Genomic DNA, 21674 nt, shown 5'->3' with positions numbered 1-21674 from the left:
ATTTGTGAATTTTTAATGAGATAATGTGCACAAAGTCTATTTAGCACAGGGGTTGGTATATAAAAACTATGATTGGAGTTTCTGGTCTCAAGGGAGGACCCCACAGCTCTGGGCGCTCTAGGAGGAGAAGCCAGAACCCGGAGCAGTTCCAGTGAGTTCCCAGGTGATACTGATGCTGCTGGAGCCAGCACCTCACTTTGAGAATCACTGTCTTAGGACAAAGTCAGGGCTCTTCCAGGAACCACAGCAAAGCTGGAGTTTTAATCCCTGAGAAGCTGCTCTAGGTTTGCCCCAAGATACCTGTTCCTGGTCACTGACTGTGTGCACGTGTGTGAAGCTGTGAAGATGTTTCTGAGTGACTGTATGTGCGGCTGACGTGTTAAGCTCACACACACACATGAACCTGTGCACACCTGTGGCGTGTGGACCATGAAGGCAGGGCAGGCTTAGCGGGAGTGGAGGGAGGCATGCTCTTCATTAAAGCAGAGGAGGCCTCTCATTCACCAGCAAACCCTCGCACAGCAGCCTCTGTGCTCCCAAGGCTCTGCCTCGCACGGCCTGGGTTTCTCGTGGCTGGGCCTTGGCCCCCACACTCCCAGTCAATTTTCTGCTTCTCCCTATGTGTCACTTCCCTGACACCCAGCCCCTTGTCTCCTAGGGTGAGCTGGGAAAGTCCTTTAAAGGCCTCTAGTGCTGAAGAGATGATGCCACCCATGGAATCCAATATAAAAACAACGCTAAACCGTAAGTCATGCAACTTAAACATGCTGACATTGAAAGAGCTTCTTTATGGATTTTTCTGATTGTGAACTTCTGGGTAAGTTCATCACAATCAACACTGAAATTGTATCTATTGTTTGGTGTCCCTGCTGGGCAGATGTGAGGAGCATGTGCTGGGTCGAATGGGAACCCCATCCTTGCCCTTGGGGAGGGGGTGCTTCCTGGGCCCCTACCCCTCCCGTGGGTATGTGCCTGTTTCCTCTCTGGAGCGGCCTGTTTGGACTTTGGACCCTAGCAGAAGGGTCTCCGCCTTTGATCTCTGTTGGTGGCGGCCACAGTAGCAGTACTTTAGGGCTTGCTTCTGTTTCATGCCCATCTGGCCAGGGTCCTAAAGGGCAGAACGTGTAGAAATAAGAATGGAAGCCCAAGATAGCCTGCTGTCTTTGCTGTCCTCCTGCTCCCAGGCAGCGGGGATTTGTGAAGCTTCAGGTGCAAACCGAGCGCAGGGCTGGGATGCCTGAGCGCCTGTCACCAGTCACAGAAGCCCAGCAAAGTTCAAGTTCCTTCCTCCCCACAACATTCCGCCACTTCCACTGTGTATAAAAAGAGGATTATGTTTTGGAATTTGTACATCTGAGTTTTAATTTCCCCCTTAAATTATCTGCTCTTGCAGCTTTCCAACTATGTGCTATGGTTTCAAGTCTCGTGAAAGGGGAAGATGCGGGCCTCCCAGGATGAAGGGGTTCCTGATAAGCTTTGCGGCTTGGTGCTAGCCTTCTGAGTCCATAGCTAGACAGCGATCCCAAAGGTCAGTCCTTATTTTATTTTATTTTTTTTTTAGATGGAGTCTCGCACTGTCGCCCAGGTTGGAGTGCAATGGCACAATCCTGGCTCACTGCAACCTCTGCCTCCTGGGTTCAAGTGATTCTCCTGCCTCAGCCTCCTAAGTAGCTGGGATTACAAGTGCATGCCACTACATCCGGCTAAGTTTTGTATTTTTTTAGTAGACATGGGGTTTCACCATGTTGGTCAGGCTGGTTTCAAACTCCTGACCTCAGGTGATCCATCTGCCTCGGCCTCCCAAAGTGCTGGGATTACAGGCATGAGCCACTGCGCCTGGAAGGCCAGTCCTTTTAAAAGAGAGAGAGAAAAAAAAGCCAGGCATGCTGGCTCACGCCTGTAATCCCACACCTGAGCCGATGGTGCCGATTGTGTGTGTCCGGGAAGCAGACCCTGCTGTGTAAGAAACACACCAGCTGTTTCTCAGGGAGCTACCATTTGGGTCAACACTTGGGGCAGATGGGGCAGGAAGCAAGTGTGGCTGAAGTACAGCATCGTGCTGTGGTCCAGGCCCACAACAGCCTTGGTAGCCCCATGGGTAATTGGAACTGGAGCACCTTCAGAGTTGCCCTGTGTGGGGCAAAGTTAACCAGGCCTTTATATTTCCACATTGGTCACTGGACATGGGCCACCCCAAGAAAGCATGCGATTGTTGTCAAGGCAGTTGAGGCGAGGCCTGCAGTGGGGGAAGCTAAACATGGTCCTGGGACTACATGCCTGCCCGGCAGCTTGAAAGGGGCCTGGGAAGCTCAGGGCAACATCCACCACAGCTAGACAGCAGCCGCTCCTTCAGACGGGCGTGTGCCGGCAACTGTGCCTTGCTGGTTGGTGTAATTGTGACCTCTGGGCTAGAGGTTTAAAGACCAGAATCGGGAGAGGAATGATCTTCCAGGGAGTTTGAGGAAGAAAAGGATGGAGAGCTGTGGTGTGTGAGAGAAGTGGGCAGGAGAGGAAAGGGGGCTCCAGGAAGCATTGTGGAGGAGGTGTTACCATCAGCGCCTGGGAATGCTCTTGGCAGTGGCCTTTCTTTATCTGGGAGGCTGCTCTGGGCCCTGGCTTCAGTGGTCATAGGTAGCATTGCGGGACACTAGCGCTGAGGGTCACCCTGTCACCAGGGCAATGCCGGGGGTGCCAGGAGGCGGCCGAAGTGAGGGGAGGACAATTGGGTTTGCAAAGGGTCAGCCCCTTAGCTGAAAGGCTCCAGTCCTGTGCCCTGTGGTGGCTCTGACCCTGAGCAGTTGCTCCGATGATCATCCCAGAGACAGGAGGAAGGGCCACATCTGTATTTGCAGGAGCTCCTGGTGGGGCCACATGAGGACAAGAAGAAGAACACTTTTCATTCTGCTAGATGAATCTGGTTCCATGGACCATCCTTCATTCTGAGACCATGTCCTCCTGCTTTTTGAGTTCTTTCATGAAATGATGGTGATGGCAGATGGTAGTTGTTGACCTGGTTTTGCTTTTTCTTTAAAATTCCTTACTTGGTGGAATAAAAAGTCAGTGACGTGTATGTTTCCCTCAGTAGGTTTTTGTTTGTTTGTTTGTTTGTTGTTGTTTGTTTGTTTTTGAGACAGAGTCTCACGGTGTTGCCCAGGCTGGAGGGCAGTGGTGCAATCTTGGCTCACTGTACCCTCCACCTCCCAGGTTCAAGCGATTCTTCTGCCTCAGCCTCCCGAGTAGCTGGGATTACAGGTGCCCGCCACCATGCCTGGCTAATTTTTATATTTTCAGTGGAGACGAGGTTTCACTATGTTGGCCAGGCTAGTCTTGAATTCCTGACTTCAGGTGATCTGCCCACCTCAGTCTCCTAAAATGCTGGGATTACAGGCGTGAGCCAACATGCCAGGCCCCCTCAAAGGGTTTTTAATATTATATTGGCCCATGAAATTCAGAGACCCAGGAGCCCCTATCTATTTCCTCATTTAGAGAAGAGAAGTGAGGCTGGGCATGGTGGCTCACACCTGCAATCTCAGCACTTTGGGAGGCTGAGGTGGGTGGATCACCTGAAGTCAGGAGTTGGAGACCAGCCTGGCCAACATGGCGAAACCCCATATCTACTAAAAATACAAAAATTCGCCAGGTACAGCAGCAGCAGCCTGTAATCCCAGCTACTCGGGAAGCTGAGGCAGGAGAATCACTTGAACGTGGGAGGTGGAGGTTGCAGGGAGCCAAGGTGGAGCCACTGCACTCCAGCCTGGGCTACAGATTGAGATTCCATCTAAAAAAAAAAAAAACAAAAAAAAAAAACCACCAAAAAGAGGTGTGGGAGCTCCCAAGAGGGGCAGGGCGAGACCTGGTTTCATCCCTAGTGAGGTGGGGCTCACGTCCCCTTGTCCTGCCTTCACTGTTCTGTCGGCCTCCACATCCCGGAGGCCCATCGAAACCACTTCCCTGGTCACCTTGTTGTCACACTGATGGGGGGCAGGGCTTCTCAGATCTTGGATTGCATCTTGTTTGTGTCCAGCGTCTAGGAGTGGCCAGAACATTGTCAGTGTCCTATAAAGGTTGGTTGAATAAAAATGATGAATAAAATGTAAAATACTACACCAGTGAGGGACGGGGAATCTTATGTATATATTATTTATTTTTTATATCTATGTCTATGTGATATAGATATGAAAGTTCTAAGTTAATGGTGGGATTTCGAGTGGGCAGCGCAGTATAATGCCTGGCACACTGGCACATAGTAGATGCTCAATAAACATCAAATGAATAAATGAGTAACAAATGATGAGTAAAGTCAAAATTATCACCTTGTTAGGGGTAAATGGGTAGCATTTTTATTTTTATAGGCCCTAAGCTTAAAGTAAGAGAATATTTCTCCATAAGTTCTGCAGGGATTTTGTAGCAGGACCTCAGAGTCTATAGCACTCTTGGATTTATTTCTCAGATAGTCTCCTCTTAGTCTATAAATCAGAGGGCCCCAGGCTGGCCCCTTTAGGAATTGAGCTCTGTGCCCCCTGCCCTTTGGCCTGGGCATCAGTGGCCCAGAATTTGGCACTTCAGCTGGGAGAGGGAGAGTTGGTCTCTGCCAAGAGCACGGGCTGCCGCTGACATCTTCTTTAAACACTGAGAGGGTGCTGGGGGCAGCGCCTCGCCCTGAAAGCCTGAAGTTTATCTAGCTGGAGAAGAGAGGCTGGAGTGTTTACATCTGCTGTGGTCCTGGTGTACACAGAGATCTTAACACAAAACGTGTTCATTTCTCAACATCGGGCTCCAGCAGAATCTGTCCATCTATGGCAGGTGGAGGAGGAAGTGGGTGAGGCTCGTCTTAGGAGAGGACACCCTGACACCCACTGGCTGGTTGGGTCACGGGGGAGTCATCCCAGAGCCAGCCTGGATATTGCAGACAGAAGGAACCTGGTGTCTGCTCTGGGTGTTGGCGGATGTGGCAACATGCGCTGTGGCATGGCTGAGGTGAGGACAGGAGTTGGCAAAGGGCCTGCCTGCTGAAAGGCTCCAGTCCTGTGTGTTGTGGTGGATCTGTTACTGAGCAGCTGCTCCAAGGCTCAGCCCAGAATTAGGAGAAAGGGTCTCATCTCCTCCTTCAGGAGGCTCCTGGACAAGCTGGGTAGCCAAGACCCAGCCTTGCAGAGAGAACTCACCATACCCTTCTGTCAAATGGGTGGTTCGTGAGCTTCAAGCTTCAGAGGAGGGAGGAAGAGGCCTTTAGGGGTGGCGGAGAGTGAGCTTGAGTGGCTCTGGGGGGTCATGAGGGAGCGGACATGGGAATGAGCCCCAATCCTGAGAGAAAGTTCGGAGTAGCCTGGGGGAGCCAAGGGTTCCTTCAGGAGAGTAATGAGAGATGCAGAGAGTATAAATCTCAGTCACAACCCCAGGAGGGCAAGAAAGATTCTCTTTCTTTATTCTCTGAAAAGCAACTTGATCTTGACTCTGAGTCCTCATCTCGTCCAGCTGGCAGGGAAATCTAACTTACTACTCCTGGGCTCCCACTTTCCCCCTCCCGGTGCCGTCCATAGTGCCAGGGCATCTGGGGTGCGCCTTTAATGGTCATTAATCTACACAGGTCACTTTGGAGATGCCTGCTGTCCATTTCTGCAGGATTCTTGAGGAAGGGGGTGGGGACTGTTGTTTCTGAGACAATCCTGGGCCCTGGGAGTTTGGGGCTTAGCTGAGCATTGGGTCCTGAAGGCCCAACTTCCCAGAGCTCCTCTCCTTCCCTCATCCTGACCATTCCTCTCAGGGTCTTGCTAGGGGGAGGAACTGAACACCCACTTCTCCTGGCCCCACAGTCCTCTCTTCTCCCTGCCCTCTCAGGAAGTCCTGCTTCTGTAAGTAATTCAGCCTCTTCCCCCAAATCCCACCATCCTTCATGCTCTTTCATGATGCCTTTGATAAGACCCAGAACACTGGCAACCAAAAACACCGTTCTGCTTTCCTCCAGGACACGCAGACTTTTCATCTTCAGACCTTACTAAGAAGCGAGAAAAATATTTGCATTCCATCCCTGGAACATGGCAAAGGAAAGCAGGAAAAACTAAAGCTAGGTTTCCACATTAAAGCTTTGGAATAGCCATTTCCTGCCCAGAGATGAGGCTGGAGAGGGAAAGTGAAGGCTGATGGAGAGAACATTGAATGCCGTTTCTGGGGCCCCTTGTCTGAGGCCATCTTACCAGTTCTTCAAGGACCCCTCAGATGCTACCTCCTCGAGGATGCATGTGACCTTTGGGCCAAATGACTTTCTTATTTTTTTTTTAATTATAAAATTAGAGACAGGGTCTCCCGGTGTTGCCCAGGCTGATCTTGAACTCCTGGGCTCAAAGTCCTCCTGCCTCAGCCTCCCAAAGTGCTAGGATTACAGGTGTGAGCGCCAGTCCCCAGGTGGCCTTCTTGACCACTGATGTTGCCCCTGGGGTGGTACACTCGGGATAATTTGCAAAACATTTTTTCCCTGCCCATGTCATAGTAGGGGAGCTGACATGAGCCCATCCCAGGCTTGGCTGTGTTTGAAATTACAGTTGACTAGTTCTCATGATATCAATTTAGGTTGCTCCAGTTCAATTCCAGTAAAATGATGTTATAAAGCCGGGGGATTTGGAAGATTCCCTGACCAATGGAATACAGCGACAAAGTAAGGTGTTACATGCCTTCAATTCATGTTGGAATACCATCTAGTCTTTGCCATACTTTCTATAAAATTTTTTCGCTTAGCCAAAAATATATCTGGACCCATAGGCTTTTCCTTCTATCCCCACTGGTCCAGGTCACCATTATAACCAGATTTGCTGCGATAGCCTCCTCACTACCTTCTGCATTCGCTTGCTCTCCTCCACTCCATTCTCCATGTCTGCTCACAGTGATCTCTCCAAAAACACAACCTGGCCAGGTACTTCCTGCTTTGAGCTCTTCAAAGACTCATTGTTCTCATGGTTAAGAGGAAATAACCCCACTCCTTCACCAGCTGTGACAGCTCACTCTCCCTCAGGAACCACTTCCCCTTCTTTCCTTTAGAAACAGAACCCCCCTGCCTGTTAGCTGTCACCTGACTGCCCGGCTAAAGTCGGTATTTCCAAGACTCCCTTCCAAGCTACAAGTGGTCACATGATTAAGATCTGACCAATTAGATGTGGGCAGAAGTGACACACACACACACAACTTCACGGGCTCATCTTTAAAGAGGGAGCTGATGACTCCTCAATTCCTACTGGCAGGCAATGGCAACAACGGGGCTTCCATCTTGAATCCACAGAGGGAGGCCATATTGAAGATGGCAGAGCCTGGGCAGGTCCCAGGGCTCTTACGTGAAAAAGAAAAAGGAAACAGGTTGGGCACGGTGGCTCACATCTGTAATCCTAGCATTTTGAGAGGCCGAGGCGGGTGGATCACCTGAGGTCGGGAGTTCAAGACCAGCCTGACCAACATGGAGAAACCCTGTCTCTACTAACAATACAAAAAATTAGCCAGGCGTGGTAGTGGGCGCCTGTAATCCCAGCTACTTGGGAGGCTGAGGCAGGAGAATCGCTTGAACCCGGGAGGTGGTGGTTGCAGTGAGCTGAGATTGCGCCATTGCACTCCAGCCTGGGCAACACAGGGAGACCATGTCTTGCCCGTTTTTTGAAACTCAGTCTCAAAAAAAAAAAAAAAAAAAACCACAAAAAGAAAAAAAGAAAACAAAACAAAATAAACTTCTCTCTTGTTTGAGGCACTGCATTTTGCATATTGGGGTCCCTTTATGATGGCATGTAACTCTAAGTAATCACTAGCCTTCAAAAACTTCTTTGATGTTTCCACAGGTTAACTATTTTTGTTCTACATTCTAAGAGCATTCCTGTGCTTTTTTTCTTGTTAACATCCTGATCCATCACATGTATTCAAAGTGTGTTTTCCCTACCATACTAGGAAATCCACGAAGCCAGGAATGATGTCTCCCTTGATGGCAGCCATATCCTCCCCGTCCTCCACTGTGATTGGCTTAACGATAACTTCTAATTAAATAAATGAATGGTGCACCGATGAATGAACACACTGGAACAACTTGGATGTGATACCATGCATACTTTTTGCTGTAAGTAACAGTAACTTAAACGAATATCTTTCTCACATAACCAGAAGTCTGGAAGTAGGTGATCCCATGAGAAATAGCTCAGTGATTTCAAAAGCTCTTTGGGAACTTTGATTTTTCTTGCCTTCCCCTCATAGCTGCAAGATGGCTGCAACAGCTGCAACGATCTTGTCCTTATCTAACTGCACTCTCATCCCAGGAAAGGAGCAGGAAGGAAAAGAAGTCTCCTTCTAGGCTTCTCTCTTTTGGTCAGGGGGAAAGCCTTCGCCAGGATTCCCCCCAGCAGATGCCCCTCACATCTCATTGGCCAGAACTAGGTCACATGACCACCCCAGGCCACATGGGAAGCTGAGAAAGGGAACTTCTTCCTTCTTCAGGACCCAGCGGGAATAAACCAGTTCTAAGAGCCCTTGCCCCTCCTTGCCCAGGTGGTCCCATTCGGGAAGCCCCAGGGACACTGGGGTATCACGATGTGGTCACGAATAAAAAGCCATGCTTTGTGCTTGATGCTTGCTGGAGGATGTCACATTCTGTCTCTTGAAATTCTCTCCTTGACTCTGCCGATAAGCTCACCTGTTTCAGTGCAATCAGTGATTGTTATCTCTGTGGTTACAGCGTAGCTACTATTTACTGAGCACCAGCCACATGCCTGGGGACTGAACAAGTTGCATAACCTCTTTGTGCTTCCTTTTCCTCACCTGTAAAATTTGTACTACCTCGTGGGATTGTTATGAGGGTTAAATTAGTTAATACAGACAAAGTGCTTACAACAGTACCTGACACAAAGGGCTAAATAAGCATTTGCTGTTGTGAACTGTTTATATCCTCATTTCACAGATGGAATAAATAACGTGTCCAAGGTCACACAGTCAGGGGAACCAACAGCGAAAGCCTGGTTTCCCTGACTCTAGAGCCCACAGCCTTTCTTCTCTTACCGCCAGACCTTGCTGCGTCTGCAAGTTTCTCCTCAGTGTTTGAAATGTGGGATGTCTTGCCACAGACACTATTTACTAATTCATTAATCCACCTCCTCCTGGAAACTGTCCAGGGCACTTGCTCTCTGCCCCTCACGGGTACTGGGAAGGCCCTTCTGGAGAACATGAGGAGCTTCCTCTTGTCTCTTCTGGAGGGCTGGGAGTGTCGGTCCTGCCCACTGTTCTGGTCAGCTGCAAAGACACAACGTCATCCTCCAGAGATGCCCAGTCCTGATGAGGACACTGAAAGCCAGGACAGGCACTCCCTCCAGGTCAGACAGCCAAGTACTAGGGCAGCCGCGGCTGGAACTCAGGCCTCCAGGCTCACTGCCCAGCACCCATTCCCTGCTCTGGGCTTCCTGCGTGTGAGCATTTCACAGAGACAGCGGCTCATCCAAAGGAGACCCTTACTCACAGTAGGGCCAAGAATGGGGCTTGTCTGGGAGATCCTGGCCTAAGCATTAAAGAGGAGACCATGCCTTACTCACCCCTGACCCTCCACTGCCACCCTGGCTCTTAGGTGGCCCAGCCACATCCCCTGCAGAGAGATGCAGACTGTAGCCTGAGCGCGGGAATGCCTGTAATACACAGATTACGACACTAGAGGGCAGCCTCACTGCTTTAATCCTAGTGACCACAAAGGCTTTTAAGAAGCCTCCACCAGATTGAGGATGATGATGATGGTGGTGGTGGTGGTGGTGGTGACTGAGACTACTATGTATTGAGTCAAGATGATTTATCATCTCTAACCAGCAGGTCTTCTGTGCATACCACGTTCTGCTGTGTCCTGAATCACAGAAAATGGACCAGATCCACCGTTACCCAAGTCTGAAACCTGGGCATCGCCATCAGCTTCCTCCTCCCTCCCTCTCTCCACTCTGCCACCTACTCCTGTCCATTCTATGTGCTAAATCTTGTCCCATCCCCATCTTTCCAGGCCCACAGTTTGTCCTTCTCCTCCAACTTTCCATTCGATTTACAGAGAGCCACCGGCTCCTGCCTCAGGCCCTCATGCAGGCCAGTGGTTCCTGAACTTTGCTGCACATTGGAATTTCCTGGAGCTTCCAAAACTCCAGCTGCCACACATCAGACCAATTAAGTCAGGATGTCTGGGGGTGGGAACCCGGCATTGGTACTTTTTTTTTTTTTGAGACAGAGTTTTGCTCTTGTTGCCCAGGCTGGAGTGCAATGGTGTGATCTTGGCTCACCGCAACCTCTGCCTCCCAGGTTCAATCAATTCTACTGTCTCAGCCTCCCGAGTAGCTGGGATTACAGGCACACACCACCATGCCTAGCTAATTTTGTATTTTTAGTAGAGACGGCGTTTCTCCATGTTGGTCTGGCTGGTCTCGAACTCCTGACCTCAGGTGATCCACCCGCCTTGGCCTCCCAAAGTGCTAGGATTACAGGCATGAGCCACTGTGCCCGGCCATGCGTCAGTACTTTTTAAAGCTCCCCAGGTTGTTCCAGTTTGCAGCCAAGTTTAGGCACCACTGTGCCCTCTGTCTGAGACGCTCTTCCACATCCTTTTACCTGGGCAACTCGATAATCAGGCAGGTCTCTAACATTGCTGCCGAACCTGGACAGCACAGAGCCATCGACTGCTCCTCCCCACAGCCACACTTAGCATGCTGCACTGTGACTGCTTCTTCAAACACCCGCCTCCCTACCCGTCACTACCAACTGCCCTCCCTCCACTGAGAGAAAGGATTGGGCTGCCTGCTGCATGTGTGTGCAAACACGGGAATGGAACAAATCTTTATAAAAACACAAGAAGTGAGTTTTATTATTCTTAGCAATTTTGAATTTTGCCCCAGGTTTTTATTTTTGCAGTGATCTGTTTACAGTGTTTAAAGCTTAAAGAGATACATTTTCTTTTCAAATACAGATGTAGATATAAAAGCACCTGTACTTAATACTCTCAAAGCCATTTTGTTCTATTTTCTACTTAAAATTTCCAAGCTGTGGCTAATCCTTACCCACGGACCCTGACTCTATGGAAAATACCCCCAATTCTTACGGTATATGGAAAACCAAAACCAAAACAACAATTTTAACCAAGAGGTGCAAGCATGGGGCGGATAGGCTGAGTTAACCCGCAAGTGTCTGTGGCTGGTGGTCCTGCCTGTGCTGGGGTAGGGGTGGGCAGTGGATACAGGGTTTATCTCGAGGGGCTGCAGCCCAGTATTGTCTCCCCTCTGGGGGCTCTATAGGTCAGTGTCCTATTTTACAAAGGAAGAAACCCAGACAAAAGGCTAAATGAATTGTCCAAGATCCTGTTACTAATAAGTAATAGAGGGAAAATTCAAACTTAGCTTTAACTGACTATCCATATTCTTTCTATTATATCAGGATGGGTCAAAGTTCCAGAGCTGGCTGGGTGTGGTGGCTCACGCCTATAATCCTAGCACTTTGGGATGCCGAGGTGCCTGGATCACTTGAGGTCAGGAGTTCAAGACAAGCCTGGCCAACATGGTGAAACCCTGTCTCTACTACAAATACAAACATTAGACTGTCGTGGCAGCCTGCACCTGTAATCCCAGCTACTCGGGAGGCTGAGGCAGGAGAATCCCTTGAACCTGGGAGGTGGAGGGTGCAGTGAGTCGAGACGGTGCCACTGTACTCCAGCCTGGGTGGCAGAGCAAAACCTTCGTCTAAAAAAGAAAAAGAAAAAGAAAAAAAAGTCTGGGCACAGTGGCTTGCGCCTGTAATCCCAGCACTCTGGGAGGCCGAGACGTGTGGATCACTTGAGGTCAGGAGTTTGAGACCAGCCTGACCAACATGGTGAAACCCCCTCTCTACTAAAAATAAAAATTAGCTGGGCATGGTGGCACACACCTGTAATCCCAGCTACTCGGGAGGCTGAGGCAGGAGAATTGCTTGAACCCAGGAGGCAGAGGTTGCAGTAAGCTGAGATCGTGCCACTGCACTCCAGCCTGGGCAACAAGAGCAAAACTCTGTCTCAAAAAAAAAAAAAAAAAAAAAAAAGTAAAAATGTTCCAGAGCGCTTTCACTTCACTTTTTAATTTTGCTTAATTTAATCTTTATCAAAGTGATATATAGTTTAAGAAGTCAAATAATACCATAAGATTAATAGCAACAGAACGTGGTCTCCTCTAATACTTCCTTAATCTTGATTCCTGTCCCCAGAGGTAATTGATTTCAATTCTTTTAGTCATTTTTTCTGGAATTTATATCCATATGTCTTAACATAATAACATTATTATTTATTTTTTCTTTAATAGTTAAAAACTTTTTTTTTTTTTTGAAACAGCCTCCTTCCGTCACCCAGGCTGGAATACAGTGACATGATTATGGCTCACTGCAGCCTTGAACTCCTAGGCTCAAGCAATCCTTCTGCCTCAGCCACCTGAGTACCTGAGACTACAGGCATCCGCCACTGCACCCGGCTAATTTTAAAAAATGTTTAGAAGAGATGAGGTCTCAGTATGTTGCCCAGCTGGTCTCCAATTCATGGGCTCAAGTGGTCCTCCCACCTCAGCCTCCCAAAGTACTAGGATTATAGGTGTCAGCCACCATGCCTAGCCTTACCTTTTTCTAGTTTTAATGGCTTTCATCACCATATCTTTCATTTGAAGTCTCTACTTTTCAGAATTTATTAAAATTTCCACTCTAGACAAGTACGTGATTAATTTTGGTAAACTTTCCATGGGCATATGAAAAGGATGTATATTTTGTATTTGTGGCATTAAAAATTATTATTATTATTATTTTATGAGATGGAGTCTTGCTCTGTTGCCAAGGCAGGAGTGTGGTGGTACAATCTTGGCTCACTGCAACCTCTGCCTTCCAGGTTCAAGTGATTCTCCTGCCTCAGCCTCCTGAATAGCTGGGATACAGGCATGCGCCACCACACCTGGCTAATTTTTGTATTTTTTTAGTAGTGATGGGGTTTCACCATATTGTCCAGGCTAGTCTCAAACTCCTGACTTCTCAAACTCAGTCACCTCAAGTGATCCACTCACCTTGGCCTCCCAAAGTGCTGGGATTACAGGTGTGAGCCACTGCACCCGGCCAAAAATTCTAAATGTACCTATTAAACTGAGTTTATTGATTTTATTGCCCAATCCTCTATATATGATTATTGTTTGCTTACTTGATTTATCAAGTTTTGAACATATATATTAAAATGCCCAACTATATTGTTTTATTAATTTTGTCTGTAGTTCTAGGGATGTTTACCTTATATATTTTGCTGCTGTTGTTTTGTACATAAAGATTTCTGGCTCTTCCAAAAGTTTTTCTTTTTTTCTTTTCTTTTTTCTTTTCCTTTTCTTTTCTTTTATCTTTTCTTTTCTTTCTCTTTTTTTTTTTCTTTTTTTCTAGACAGGGCCTGGCTCTGTCACCCAGGCTGGAGTGCAGTGGCACCATCTTGGCTCACTGCAACTTCTGCCTCCTGGACTACAGACGCACACTGCCACTCCCGGCTGATTTTTGTAATTTTTTTGTAGAGAGAGGGTTTTGCTATGTTGCCCAGGCTGGTCTCAAACTCCTGAGCTCAATCAATCCACCCATCTCGGCCTCCCAAAGTGCTGGGATTACAGGCTTCAGTCATGGCTGCTTTTCCAGAGGTTTTTAAGTTACATAATATACTTCATCCAGTTTCATGCTTTTGTTTTTCTCCCTCTTCTTCTTCTTCTTCTTCCTCCTCCTCCTCCTCCTCTTCTTCCTCCTCCTCCTCCTCCCCTCCTCCTCCTCCTCCTCCTCCTCCTCCTCCTCCTCCTCCTCCTCCTCCTCCTCCTCCTCCTCCTCCTCCTCCTCCTCCTCCTCCTCCTCCTTCTTCTTCTTCTTCTTCTTCTTCTTCTTCTTCTTCTCCTTCTTCTTCTTCTTCTTCTTCTCCTTCTCCTCCTCCTCCTCCTCCTCCTCCTTCTTCTTTTTTGTCTTTTTTTTGAGACAGGGTCTTACTCTTCACCTAGGCTGGAGTGCAGTGGTGCAGTCACAACTGACTGCAACCTCCACCTCCTGGGCTCAAGCGATTCTCCTGCTTCAGCTTCCTGAGTAGCTAGGACTACAGGCTCCAACATGCCTGGCTACCTTTCGTATTTTTGGTAGAGACAGGGTTTCACCATGTTGCCCAGATGGTCTCAAACTCCTGGGCTCAAGCAATCCTTCTGCTTTGACCTCGAAATGTGCTAGGATTATGGACCTGAGCCACCATGCATGGCCGTTTCATGCATTTTATCTTGTCACATTGATATTAATGTTGTGATGCTGATTTTTTTTCGTAGGCTGCCTTTGCTTGCTATCTCTTTGCCTATTCCTTTATTTTCAACTTTGCTTTTTCACTTTGTTTTTGGTACATCTTACATTAACCACATATAGCTAGATTCTTTTTCAATGCAACTGATAATCTCTTGAATAGGTGCATAAACCCATTCATATTTGTTGTAGTAACTGAAATACTTTTATTCCTTTCATCATGTTTTACATTTATGCTTTATTTTGGGCAACATGGTTCTTTTCTCTGTATCTCGTTCTTTCCTTTTTTCATCTTGGTCAAATTCTAGAATACCTGCTTTGGAGTTTCTAATCACCTTAATTAAAGTTTCAGTTCTCTAATAATACATAAAATTAAATAGCTACATTTTCCCCAATAAGATATCTTACCTACTTTTTAGTTTTCAAGGTAAGTAAAATTTTTAGAAAGTTTTCTGCCCCCCATTCTCTCCTCTTCTCCACTCAAGGTCCTGGGTTTCACCGATATCATTTAACTTCTTTGGTCCTTGGCGTATTTTTTCGTTTTGTTTGTTTTTCTTTTTGTTTTTTGAGATGGTGTCTCATTCTGTTGCCCAGGCTGGAGTGCAGTGGCATGATCTCGTCTCACTGCAGCGTCTGCCTCCTGGGTTCAAGTGATTCTCCTGCCTCAGCCTCCTTAGTAGCTGAGATTACAGGTATGCGCCACCATGCTTGGCTAATTTTGTTTTTTGTTTTTTTTTTTAAGTAGAGTTAGGGTTTCACCTTGTTGGTCAGATTGGTCTCAAACTCTTGCCTCGAATGATCCACCTGCCTCAGCCTCCCAAAGTGGTGGGATTACAGGTGTGAGCCACCTTGCCCAGCCTGTTAGTTTGTTTTTAGAGAAACATTGTGTTGAATGGTAAAGCTTAGCACACCCCAGCACCAGGAATGGCATGGAGTTGCAGCAGCAGGGACAGGCAGGTGATCCCCACAGAGCCTCACATGGCGAAGAGGATGAGGAAGGCGACCGTCAAACAGAAGAGCCCCATGGCCTCAGACAAGGGAAGCCCAGAATGGCATAGGAGAAGAGCTGCTGCTTGAGAGATGGGTTCTTGGCATAGCCAATGATCAAGCTGCCAAACACAGTTCCAATGCCAGCCCCTGAACCTGCCACACCAACTGTGGCTGCCCCAGCACCAATCAACTTGGCTGCTGTGTCAATGTCTCCAGAGACAACACTGGTCTGGAACTCCTGTTTGGCCCTTGGAGTTGGGGGCTGCTGTAGGAAGGCTGTTTAGATGAATTCTCTGAGCTGTTCAAGAAGGAGGCAGACACAGGCCCTATCAGACGCCTGGTACAACAGCAGATCAGAGCTGGAGAAATGAGTACTGCCCCGGTGGTCCATATTTTTTTAGTCTCCCAGCTTTAGCCCTTGGTCTCAGCTGTCTTGGAGTATTTTTAAATCTGGATTATTTATTCCAAGAGTTCTTACTTAAAAATGTATCTATATCTACACACACACACACACACATTTCATACACACACACCCACACACACAGACACACACACACACACCCACATACATTTCATACCCAGTCATGTTATCATAATCCATTTAGGTTTTTTCTTTTTTTGTAGAGATGAGGTCTGTGTTGCTCAGGCTGGTCTTGAACTCCTGGGCTCAAGAGATCCTCCCGCTTTGGTCTCCCAAAGTGCTGGGATTATAGGCATGAGCCACCATGCCCAGCCCTAGATTTTTTTAAAATAAATTTTATTGTGTTTATTTAAGATATACATCGTGATATTATGGGATACATATAGATAATAAAAAGGTTACTATTGTGGAGCAAGTTAATATCCATCATCTCACAGTTACCTTTTTTTTGTTTTTATGGCAAGAACAGCTACATCTACTCATTTAGCATGAATCTCATTGACAGTATAATTTTATTACCTAGAGCCCTAAGTAATAAAATTAGATCTACATCTTATTAGATCTACCTACATTAGATCTCTAGACTTCTTCATCCCTCATGTCTGGTACTTTGTATTCTCTACTTATGTCTTTCCATTTCTTTCTCCCTCACTCCCAGCTCCTGGTAACCACTGTCTGGTTCTCTATCTTTGTATATTTCAATTTTTAAAAAAGATTCCATATATAAGTGAAATCATGTAATATTTTTCTTTCCGTTTGGCTTATTTCACTTAGTGTAATGTTCTCCAGGTTCATCCATGTTGTGGCTAATGGCAAGATCTCGTTCCTTTTTAGGGCTGAATATATGTGTATATATATATGTTGTATACATGTACCAGTTTCTTTATTCGTTCATCTGTGGACAGACACTTGGATTGTTTCCATATCTTCACTATGGTGAATAATGACACAATGAACATGGGAGTGCAGATATCTTTATGAGGTGGTGATTTCACTTCCTTTGTGTATATGCCCAGAAGAGGGATTGCTGAGTCCTATGGTAGCTGTATTAGTCTATTTTCACATTGCTATAAAGAACTACCTGAGACTTGGTAATTTATAAAGAAAAGAGGTTTAGCTTACCCACAGTTCCACAGGCTGTACAGGAAGCATGGCTGGGGAGGCCTCAGGAAACTTACAATCATGGCAGAAGGCAGAGGAAAAGCAAGCACATCCTACATATCTGGAGAAGGAGGAAGAGAATTAAGGGGAGGTATTACACACTTTTAAACAACCAGATCTCATGAGAGCTCACTCACTATCACGTGAACAGCAAGGGGAAAACCTGCCCCCATCATCCAATCACCTCCCACCAGGCCCCTCTTCCAATGCTGGGGATTATAATTTGACATGAGATTTGGGAAGGGACAGAAATCCAAACCATATCAGTAGCATTCATTTGGATTTAACTATATCTGTTGCTCACTACTGTTTTCTCTTTGTCTTCCCCCATCAGTGGCTCATGTTACGGGATCCTTGAAGGTGCCCCTTTGCCAACCGGAAACTTCTGTGGCCGGTGGTGCCTTTGCCTGAGTTTTACTTGGGCCCACTGGGCTCCTTCTATCTACTTGACCTGGCAGGCTGCACTTGAGTCACGCTACTGGCCTGGATCCCATGCCTACCAAGGGCGAGCCAGGCACAGAGCGGTAAAGGGTGCATGAGTGAGTGAGCATGGGGTCTGGCCACTGCACACACCCAGGCATGCCAGCTACGGTGGGGTGGGCAGCTCCAGGCACCAGCATGGGTGCTGGCTCCCTGCAAGGCTGCAACTGGACCAGGCATACCACAAGTGGCCTCCAATGTGGGCACCTGGGAATGCAGTGGTGCCCAGAAGATTGGGGAATGCCAAGAACCACAGAGCCCCAAACAGGGTGTCACAGCCCTGTGTTGGGAAGCTCCTAGGTCTGGAATCCCCAAAGGGCTGCAGCTCTTCTCACCTCGTGGTCCACAATGTGGCAATCCAGTGGGTGGGTGTGTTTCAGCCCGGTTTGTGTTACAGCTCTTTCAGTCCTGCCATTTAGCTGGGTCCTGAGTTCTTGTCCTGTGTCCAGGAAGAATGAGGCACATGGACAATTGGAGGGTGAGCAAGGTGAAGAGGTGCTTTATTGAGCAATAGTGCAGCTCTCAGGAGACCTAAAGCAGGTAACTCCTTTCTGCAGGCAGGTTGTCCTGACAAGTGCAGCTCTCAGCAGAGAGGAGACCTGGAGTGGGTAGTTCCTATCCACAGGCAGGCTGTCCCGATGTCTCTGTGAGTCTGATTGAGTCCAGGGTTTTTACAGGCTTCAGAAGGGAGGAAGTGTGTGCTGATTGGTTCATGGGCGGCCATGGGTGGGCCTGGAAAAAACACCCTTAAGTTCTCACTCTGGGCTGTGGACTCTACACAGAACTGACAGCCTGGCTCTATGCTTTAGGACGTCTCTGGCTTGAATGTGTGGCTTCACCAAGGACCTGCCCTTTCCACCCAAGAGTCTATATGCCTCCTGCCACCATCTACATGCCATCCATGGCACCCAAGCAGTTCCTGCCGAGGCCTGGAAGGCTGGCAGGCCCATGCTGAGCCACCCTCAGCCCCACCTCAGCCTCCCTCCCACGCTTGTTTGTGCCCAGTCAGGAGGGGGCTGAGGCGGCAGGGGGCTGGCATATCAGCACCGTCCCAAGCATGCACACACCCGGTTGGGTCACAAGAGTACCTGGTCTTGGTCACAACTTTGCTCCGTAATTGGAGCAGGCGCTGCGAGCAGGGAGAGGCCAGGCAGTGGGAGCAGGCACTTCGAAGCCTGCAGGGCAGGGAGCTTTCTGGGCCCCTGAGAGTACAGGGATGCTTGGGTCTGTAGCTGCGGGTGGGCAGCTGCAGCTGTGCCCATGATGGCAGGGCTCCCACCCCGCCAACTTGGAAGGAGGTGGGGCTCCCATCTGTTCCTGGCTCCCACCAGCTCCGTGGAGCACGTAGCCCTGGCTGAGCTACAGAGACAGTCTCTCTCTCTCTCTGTAGGCCAGGCTGGAGTGCAGTGGTATAATCTCGGTTCACTGCAACTTCCGCCTCTCAGGTTCAAGCGATTCTCCTGCCTCAGCCTCGCGAGTAGCTGGGATTACAGGCACCCACCACACCTGGCTAATTTTTGTATTTTGAGTAGACAGGGTTTCACCATGTTGGTCATGCTGGTCTTGAACTCCTGACCTCATGATCAACCTGCCTTGGCCTCCCAAAGTGCTGGGGGTTACAGGCATAAGCCATTGTGCCTGGCTGCATTTTATAGTTTTTAAAAACCCAGAAAATCTTATTGGAAGCTTATGTCCTATTGGCCAGAACTGTGTCATCCAGCAAGGGGAACTGATAATGAGTACATTTTACTCTTCCAGTCTCCATAGTGGAGTCAGAGAAGGGAACGGATGGAAATGGGGTTGACTAGCCAGCCAACAGCAGCTGCTACATTTCTTCATCTTGGATTTCGCCTCCACATCTCTTCTCTTTCCTTTCAGATTCCCACTTCTTTATGTTTTTGCTTTATACTGCAAGATGCCTCTCTCACAATGTCTTCCGGGCCACTGATTCAATTCTCAGCATTTACTGTCTTTTAATGAATTGCTATATTTGAAAGTCATGCATTTTAGTTTGCAAGAATCTTTTTGAGTGTGCTCTGATCACATCTTGAGAGTTCCCATACCCGTTCCCTCCTTTTTCTTTGGGGTTCTTTTCTGCCTTTCCTACTAGTTCACCTAGGGCTTCCTCCTTCGTGTTACTGAGTCCTCTTAAACAGGTGCAATTTTTCTTTACTTGCTCATGTTTTTTTCCTCTTGGTTCCCCACAGGGACAAGGCTGTTGATATTTCTAGAGTAGGGCAAAACCAGTTAAATGCTGGAAGATCACGTACTTTGTGTTCTCCTGGGCCCATGGTGAGGGAAGGGTCTGGCAAACTGTCACTTCTTCACTCTCTCCTTCCCAGGTGTCCTCAGAGTCTCGTGGCCATCTGGGATCCATCAGTCAGCTCATGCAGTTTCCCCTGCTCCACAGAGGTCAGGTGGGTAGGGCAGGCCCCCAAGGACCACACACAGCCTGCAGCAGAAGCAGCCCCTCCCTGAGAAGAGTTCTGCTGGTGGGGTCATCTCCAGACACCAGAAATTCCCTGCCATCTGATGCTGGAAGGAGGACATGCCTTCTCTCTGGCCACTGGCCTCTCAGCTCTTGCTCAGGAGACAGAAGCCCCAAACCCGTTCTTGTCCTTGGAGATGTAGGGGCTCTCTGGGCTTCAGGTGCACCTCAGGGCTTCCTGATTATGTTACCCAAAGAGTGAGTGAACTGACAGGGTAAGGGAGGTGAGGAACACTGGCATTTAACGCTTCATCATGGAACTTTCAGGATCACTGGAGCCGTATTTATATAGGTTTGACTGTTGCTTAATACCTCGATATTTGCTGTAGAAACACATGTTGTAAATCCAAGTGCATCTTTCCTGTTTGCCAAAATGGGCCTAGCAAGGCTTCTCTGGAAGCATTCTGTCAGCAGTTTGATTCAATTAGATGAGTGGTTTCAAACAGTGGGTTGTGAATAGAGTTCAAACAAAAGGATGGTATAGGAAATGAAAGAATGCATCACATGGTAAGGGCGAGTTTGTTTCAGGCTCAGTTGCGTGATTTGTATGCACATTGTGCTACAGTATATCATACATTTCCGGATAATGTTAAAAACATATGAGCAATGCTAAGCTAGAGGACGTTCTGGGGGCAGTTGACGTGGCTTCCTGAGAGAATGAAATTGGAGGGAGTTTAGATCCGTTACCAAAAGAAGTCTATGATCCCCTCTAGCTCCAGCTGACTTTAATTACAAGCTAGCCTCATAGCAGTTACACTGCACTATAACTAAGCACTAAATAGTAGGTGAAACTGTGCACCCACAGTGAATGTTTCAGCAGCCCCCAGCAATGGTCTTTCCCCAGACCCCCTACTTCTATCCCCCAGGAATTCCGGGCTGACTCGGTTTCTCAGCAGTTGTGAAATGCTCAGGGCTCTATGCTCTGGCAGAGTGAGAAACTTGGGGCAAAAAATCTGAGACTATCTCCTTCTGGGTAAACCTGGGAGAATCCTTCCTGTCTTTTTCTCCACACAGAGTGATTATGATGACCCATGAGAAAGAAAAACAACAGTTTAGTCGACACCTGTTGTAATGAAGATTATATTTTGTTAATGAAGCGCCTTCTGTTTTTTCTGAACAAGGCTGAGAGGGATTTGGGTGTGTAAGATAGAAAGTAGGTGCTGCCGCTGAGCTGAGCTCAGTAAACAGGAATGAGGAAGTTAAAATGCCCTGAGGGAAAATAGGAAGTAGGAGAAAGCCAGAAAGTCTGGGAGCAGATAACTGACACCTCCCGGAGACCCAACAAGATTGTCATCAAATGGTGACTGAATTTCAGGGGAAGCCTGGGGAAGGACAGAATTCTGCTGAATTCAGCAGAAGTCTTCAGCTGCCAGACGTCTAAGGTGGGGCTGCCGGAGAGTCAGTCCTCATGGCTGAGGGGACAGCTGGCTTCCATGTTTAATGAGCAGCTACCTGTGTCCGGCACCCCCCCAGGCACCCAGACACCGGGGTGGCATCTGGAAATAAGATGGTTCTTCCCACCCACAGTACTGACAATCCAGCAAGGAAGGGGGCACTCTCCAAGTAAATCTGCATGTGGAAAGTGCGCTAACATATGAGGTGGAGGTGCTTTGTCAACTGCAAACTGTAAAATCCACCTTTAAGGGCTGCTGGTGTTCCATAGCAACCAGCACATGGCCAGACACTGTGGTTCGTTGATTGCTGCTCATGAACCAGCAGATCCATGTGTGTTTTTGAATGTAAAAGCCTTCCAGCCTTTCTTCTGCCCACCTTCCTCTATAACCACAGATTCAAGTCCAGACCCCATTTCAGTGTCCCCCCACTATTCTATCCTTGGTACCCTCAGGCTGCCCTGGG

At 48.0% G+C, this 21674-nt stretch overlaps 1 pseudogene; it reads right to left on the bottom strand.

Moving 5' to 3' along the window:
• Positions 1-15251: 15251 nt before the first annotated feature.
• Positions 15252-15853, bottom strand: LOC104661993 (annotated as a pseudogene).
• Positions 15854-21674: the final 5821 nt, after the last annotated feature.

Source organism: Rhinopithecus roxellana, chromosome 11 (assembly GCF_007565055.1).
Source record: "Rhinopithecus roxellana isolate Shanxi Qingling chromosome 11, ASM756505v1, whole genome shotgun sequence".
Taxonomy (NCBI): domain Eukaryota; kingdom Metazoa; phylum Chordata; class Mammalia; order Primates; family Cercopithecidae; genus Rhinopithecus; species Rhinopithecus roxellana.
The sequence above is the reverse complement of the archived record's forward strand: the minus strand, read 5'-3'. Positions and strand labels throughout refer to the sequence as shown.